The following is a 7,549-nucleotide window of genomic DNA, read 5'->3' on the forward strand; positions in this document are numbered from 1 at the left end:
AGTGTTCTTTTTCTCTTCTGATTTCTAAAGAAAGAAATTATGTATTCCCCCAGTTTAGATATTTTAATAATGCACTGTAAAACAAAGGTTAAATGTTCTTAATTTGACAAGAATTTTCGGGGCCAGTGGTGTGGCATAGTGGGTAGAGCCACCACTTGCAGTGCTGGCAGCTCATATGGATCCAGATCTCTGCTAAAGCCTGGGAAAGCAGTAGAAGATGGCCCAAGTCCTGGGCCCCTGCACCCATGTGGGAGACCTGGAAGAAGCTCCTTGCTCCTGGCTTTGGATTGGCACAACTCTGGCCATTGCAGCCAACTGGGGAGTGAACCAGTGGATGGAAGACCCCTCTCTCTTCTCTGCCTCTCTCTGTGCAACTCTGACTTTCAAATAAATAAATAAATCTTTTAAAAAAAGAATTTTTTTCTAATTTTAGATTTGTTCTACTTCATTGCCACTTCAGGGTGTGTGTAAGGAGTGCATATCCAGTTTTTCTATTTTGGAATTTTGGGATTTTGTATTAGCTCTGCTGTGTATTCATTTTTCTTGAGCATTGGTGATATCTTCTCCTTAGTTGTATTAAGAGAGAGAGCAATAGTCCTCATGTCTTTTTAGGTAAGTAAGACATATTAAAAACAGAGCATTCAGTATACATTCATAGTATTTTGACTTGTTCAATTGATTTTCCTGACCTCCCTTGGATATTCTTGGTCTTTGCTGTACAACTTTCTATACTCATTAATTCTTTGATATTCCCAAATCCAGAAAATGAATGTCTCAACAGCTGTGTTCCTGTATTTGCTGGGACTCAGGGTAAGAAGCAAAGTGGAGGTGTTCAGGAATCTAAAGGTACATGCTACATAGCAAAGCACATCATTTCCTATACAAAGTGACTGGGAAATCCAGAATCTTTTGCACACATATTGGATCCTGAACTATTACTGGACTATTCAGTAAGATTTTAATGTATTTATTTTCTGTGTGTGTGTTTGTATTTCTAAACAAACTCTGCTGGGCTACTTAACATTAACATGTATTGCAGAATTCTTTCATCAGTTTTTACTTTTAAAAAGTTTCTTTTTCAGTTTTATGGGAGAGGGTAGAAGTTTTCTGCTATGTAACTGAAAATTCATTCATTCATTAAAGTTAAAAATATTTGTTGCAAATTGGTAGAATACTATTAATTCTCATGTAATTTACACGAAACTAAATACATTCTCTATTTCGTTTTGCTTAAAATTTCTGCATGTGTGGACTTCTTTTTTCCTTCTTGCCCCAAATCCCTTTGTGTATTGGGATGGCAAATGGGTTTTACACTGGAGAAAACATGTTATTTTGGCAAAGAAGTACTTAGCCTTCCTGCTTCAAGTATTCAAATATTGCATTGGAAATCAGTATATTTGTTTACTGTACAAATGTCCTTCATACAATTTTGTAATCTTCTGGGATGGGAGAGGAAGCAGGAAATAGGAGGATTATGGGTGGGAGGGATGTTTTGGGGGAGGGGAAGCCACTGTAATCCAAAAGCTGTACTTTGGAAATTTATATTTATTAAAAAAATTAAACAATTTTGTAATCTTCATCTTCCTTTTTATTTCATCCTTTTTAAAAAAAGATTCATTTATTTTACTTGAAAATCAGAGTTACACAGAGAAGGAGAGAGAGAGAGAGAGAGCAGTCTTCCAACCGCTGGTTCACTCCCCATTTGGCCACAATGGCTGGAGCTCTGCCAATCCAAAGCCAGGAGCCAGCAGCTTCTTTTGGGTCTCCTATGCAGGTGCAGGAGCCCAAGGGCCTGGGCCATCCTCTACTGCTGGATAGTAAGTCTTACTTGCCTAAAAAGATGGATAGTAATTTGAGTAGCCAGGACTTGAACTGGCACCCAATTGGAATGTCAGCACTGCAAGCCACAGCTCTACTTGCTACTCCACATCATCGGCCCCCTAAATTCTTATGAGTATTGCTACACGATTGGAATTTATAATTGATAATGCTGAACAATTGAAACTGTCTTATTTACAATTGTAGGACTGGATATGGCAGTTTTACTTGAAGTAAAGTATGTAGCCTGCTTATTGTATGATTTTCGGAAAAGCATGTATTTATATATAACAGCAGATCTGTTAATCATTTAAAAGTGAATTGTCATGATTACCCAGATGTAAGGAATGCAATATGTGCTAATGAGTTAGCAGTCACAGAGATTTAGAATTAGAGGGATTTTAGAACTTTTTCAATACTGCAGTTTTTATGAAAAACTAATAATTTTTTTATTTGACAGGTAGAGTTATATACAGTGAGAAATCAGAAAGGTCTTCCTTCCATTGGTTCAGTCCCCAAATGGCTGCCACAGTTGGAGCTGTGCCCATCCAAAGCCAGGAGTCAGGTGCTTTCTCCTGGTCTCCCATCCGGGTGCAGGGCCCAAGCACTTGGGCCATCCTCCACTGCCTTCCCGGGCCATAGCAGAAAGCTGGACTGAAAGAGGAGCAACCAGGACTAGAACACTTTGCCCATAAGGGATACCAGCACCACAGGTGGAGAATTAACCAAGTGAGCCACGGCGCTGGCCCCCGATAAATTTACTCTTAACAAAATATCAAAATATCTTATTCAGTATAAAGTTAGTAGTGAAAAGAGACTACCTTGTTGAACACAGAAATTTGAGATTATATTTCTTGGTATTAATTTGCATCTTAAGGCTTATTGCCTAGTTTATTTCAATATTTCAATCTAATATTACTAATAATATCTTGTACTTAGTGGTTCACTGTGTGCCAGACAATATTCTTTTGATTTTTTAAAAGATTTATTTATTTATTTATTTGGAAGTCAGAGTTACACAGATATTGAACAAGAGGAAGAGAGAGAGAGAGGTCCTCCATCTGCTGGTTCACTCCCCAGATGGCCTAAAAGGTCAGAGATATGCCAATCTGAAACCAGGAGCCAGGACCTCTTCAGGGTCTCCCATGCAGATTCAGGGGCCCAAGGACTTGGGCCAACTTCCTACTGCTCTCCCAGGCTATAGCAGACAGCTGAATGGAAAGTGGAGCAGCCTGGACTTGAACCGGCCTCCATATGGGATGCCCCCACTGCATGCAGTGGCTTTACTAGCTACACCACAGCACTGGCCTCAAGACAATGCTCTAAAATGATGCATTAATTATTCCCAAATATTGAAAAGTGGCAGGGTACACATTTGAATGTGTTGTTTTGTACTAGTTGTAGAAACAGTTTAAAATATATTTATATTTAAAAATGTAAGCTTTGATCTAAAGGTTTACTTTCCCTTAAGGTGCCTGTTTGGAAACTGAGAGATCATTGAAGTCTCAAGATAGAGTACAACTGATCTTATCCAAGCCTCCTTTATCACATGAGGATGCTAAATGCCAAGCCCAGAGAAGTAAAGTGAACTGTTCAAGGTCACATAGGTAAGTTGTGGCAGGGATAATTCTGTATTAGCATTAGGTATCCTGATACATAGGCCACTGTTCTGTCAATTTTGTACTCCTTCTGGAGTTAAAGATTCTAAGTTGTGGAAAATTGAATTTGGAAATTTAGTGGTTGCTATGTTGTTATGGTGAGAAATTTCTGTGTATAGCTATGAGTTGCTTAAATTTTATTCAATATATTTTTCTAGTATGTTTGCTATTTATTTGAAATGTATAACAAGTAGCTTCATCTATTTGCCAAAAGAATTTTTTAAAGATTTATTTATATTATTTGAAAGTCAGAATTACACAGAGAGAGAAGGACAGGCAGAGAGAGTGGTCTTCCATTCACTGGTTCACTCCACAGTTGGCCTCCATGGCTGGAGCTGTGCTGACTGGAAGGCAGGAGCCAGGAGCCTCTTCCTGGTCTCCTATGCAGGTGCAGGGGCCCAAGGACTTGCACCATTTTATAATGCTATCCCAGGCCCTAGCAGAGAGCTGGATAGGAAGTGGAGCAGCCAGGTCTTGAACTGATGCCCCTATGGAATACCAGCACTGCAGGTGGCAGCCTCACCCACTATGCCACAGTGCCAGCCCTTGCCAAAAGAATTTATAGAAGCTATTCCATATATACACTTAACAATTATTTAGTTACTTGACACGAACTATCCCTGCATATTTGAAAATTTTGAATGGTATCACTTGGGTTTTAAGAATGTTATATTTTAGGTCTCTTAATATTTTTAGTGATGATGTTTTAAAGGCCCTTTCTGCTTTATGAAAAATGATAAGGATTTTGTTTTACAATGGCCATAGTATTACTACTTAAAGCAATAGATTAAATAACACTTTTAAACAAAGTCATTTAATACTGAATTCTAACACACTGGTATATTTTAAAGTGAGAAACCGGATTTCTTTCAGATATTCTAAAGAAGAATGATAATCAAAATTGAAGACATCTACAGTTTTTAATCACTTGTTTTAAATATTGGTCATAATGGTCCAATTTTGAGTTTAATTTTAATTAGCTTTTAAATGATTCAATATGTTTTATAGAAAAAATTCGGAGAACATAATTATATACTCAACCTCCCTCCCTTCTTTTTCCTTCTTTGTCATTTTTTTTAGCTTATGGAATGACATTTTCAGTTTACATTACATTAAAAAGGGTTGTTGAATCAAGGGACAAGTTTAACAGGCAAAAAGCAAAAAGATCCTAATTTAGAGGGAATACAGACAATGGCTCTAAACAATATTTGAATATCACATCTAAACAATATTTGAATAAATTGATAAATATTTTAATTTCTCCTACTAAAATGCTCAAAGTCTTTAATTATTTATCAAATATTAGTGCAAAATTATGGATTTAAATGATCCCAAAAAGTGATGAATTTTTGTGTAATAAAGTCCAATTTTTGTCAAGGCTTTTTGACAGTCTCACAGAAAACTTATGTTTGTGAATGGGAAGAATAATACCAAAATATCCATACTACCAAAAGCAATTTGCAAATTCAATGCAATTCCAATCAACATACCAACGATGTTCTTCTCAGAGCTAGAAAAAATGATGCTAAAATTCATATAGAAACATGAGAGATGCTTAACATCTAAAGCAATATTATAAAGCAAAAAAAAGCTGGAGACATCACACCATATTTTAAGACATATTACAGGGGTCAGCACTATGACAAAGCAGGTAAAGTCACCGTCTGCAGTGCCGGCATCTCATATGGGTGCCAGTATGTTTCCCAGCTGCTCCACTTCTTATACCCCTCTCTGGTATAGCCTGAGAAAAAAGTAGAAAATGGCCAAAGTCTTTGGGCCCCTGCACCTGCAGAGAGACCTGGAAGAAGCTCCTGACACTTGGATTCAGATCAACAGAGCTCTGGCCATTGTGGCCATTTGGGGAGTAAACCAGTGGATGGAAGACCTCTCTCTCTCTCTGCCTCTACCTCTCTGTAACTCTGCCTTTCAAATAAATATACTGCAAAAAAAAAAAGAAGAAGTGTTAGCACTGATATAATAACAGACACATAGTTCAATGGAAAAGACTTGGTAGCATAGAAATAAACCCAAATTTCTACCAGCAACTCATATTTACCAAAGGAACTAAAATGAACTGGAGAAAGAAGAATCTCTTTCACAAGTGGTGCAGAGGAACTTGATTATCCATATGTAGAAGCCTGAAAAGAGACTCCAACATCTCTTACACTATGTGAAAGTGAACTCACAGTGAATTAAAATGTAATCATAAGACCCAAACCCAAGTAAACATAGGGAAACTCTAAATATTGTCAACACACAATAGCTTTTGGGTAAGATTCCAATAGCAATAGTCACAAAAATAAAAACAGAGACATTTGAGTATATCCAACTAAGATACTTCTTCACAACAAAGTAAACATCAGAGTGTAGATACAATGAACAGATGGCAGGAAAAATTAAAACTCTGAATGTTTACAGATTTCCAGAACATTTACATGAATTGGAAAAACTCCAAAAAATACAGTGAAGAAACAGGCAAGGATCTGAATAGACATTTCTCAGAAGAAATGTAAATGGTCAAAACATGTGAATATGCCTGATGTCACTAGCCATTATGTAAATATAAATCAGAACACCATATCAGTCTCCAACACCTGTGGGAGAATACAACACTCAGGTGTTTGTGTGTGCAGCAAGTGGGTTTAGAGGACCCTGTTCACCTCTGGAGAGCAGAGTCTACAGGGAGGTAAAGAAACCTTACTGCGCAGGGGCATGCTAATCTTCTCTGTATCGTTCCAATTTTAGTATATGTGCTGCCGAAGCGAGCACATGTGCTGCCGAAGCGAGAAAGAGATGAAAAGAATTTATCTCAGCTAGCCACTAATATTCAAGAAACAAGGTCTTCAGGAAAGCCAACTCAACTGACATTTTCATGTCATTGTTAAATAAAGGAAAAATTATCTAGGTTCAGCAATACGTAGTTTATAAGAGAAAGACTACAGAGTAATTTCCTTGGCATAGAAATAACTTCGTCTTTTTTTTTTATCTATGAGGGCTTGCTATCACCACCACACACCCACATCCCATATACAAATGCCTGGCTTGAGTGGTAGCTTCTCTGCTTTGAGGCAAGTTTCTGCTAGTGTGCACCCTGGGAGGAGACGGAGGATGGCAGAAGTGCTTGGGTCGCTGCACCCAAATGGGACATCCAGAATGAATTCCCAGTTCCTGGTTTTGGCTTGGTCAAGCTTTGGCTAGTGCAAGTGTCTGGGGAGTGAAACAGTGGTTCCCTCTTCCTGTCACTCTGCCTTTCAAATCAAAAACTGTTGTTGGTAATGACTAATAATGATATTCACTGATTGTCAAATTTTGAATCTATTAATTATAGACAATTTCTCTTTGTATTTTTAAACTTTCATAATGTTCTGTAGCCAATTTCATCACTAGAAATAAAAACTTTTCCTCAAAAAAAAAAAGAGAAACCTTACTGCTTTCCTAATGTGCTTATTAAGTTCTTGACCAGCGCCTGTTAGTCTTGCCACAAACTTTCTAGTCTTACTACTTTCCTTCTTCTTCCTCTTCTCTGTGACTTGTAAAATAGTATACATTCTATATACTGTGGATACTTTTGATTTATTTTATTCCTTCGGTCTCCTATGAAGTTCCTCCACAAAAGCACAGCCCTCAAAATATTCATTCATTTATGCAGTCTGCAGATTTCATGAGCTACTAAATTCCAAATAGTATGTTAAAGGCAAGATCTGGGCCTAAGAGAAAAGTGGTCTAAATTCTGTGCCTAGAAGAGGATTTGGGACATAGTAGAACTTCAGTGAAGTGCTATGTGAATGACATGCACTCATTAAATGAGTAATCTAAAGCATACACTTCATTTAAGCAACACAGCAGCCCTACTCACCTCAGGTAGAGCAATTGAGAGGAATAATGTGAACAAAAATAAGACATCAATAAGTTGAATAATAACAGAGAAAAAAACAAAATGAGATAGATGCCAACATTACTGAGCTATTTTTGAGGAATTAAATTGATAGAGGGGCTGGCATTGTGGCCAAGTGGGGAAAGCTGCAATCTGTGAGGCCAGCATAACATCTGAGTTCCACTTTGAGTTTAGGAAT

The 7,549-nt window shown here is 37.5% G+C and overlaps 1 pseudogene; it reads right to left on the minus strand.

The window, feature by feature from the left end:
* Positions 1 to 6,177: 6,177 nt before the first annotated feature.
* Positions 6,178 to 6,245, minus strand: LOC138847924 (U6 spliceosomal RNA; annotated as a pseudogene).
* Between the last annotated feature and the right edge of the window lie 1,304 nt (positions 6,246 to 7,549).

The sequence above is a fragment of the Oryctolagus cuniculus genome, unplaced genomic scaffold (assembly GCF_964237555.1).
Source record: "Oryctolagus cuniculus unplaced genomic scaffold, mOryCun1.1 SCAFFOLD_43, whole genome shotgun sequence".
Classification (NCBI taxonomy): domain Eukaryota; kingdom Metazoa; phylum Chordata; class Mammalia; order Lagomorpha; family Leporidae; genus Oryctolagus; species Oryctolagus cuniculus.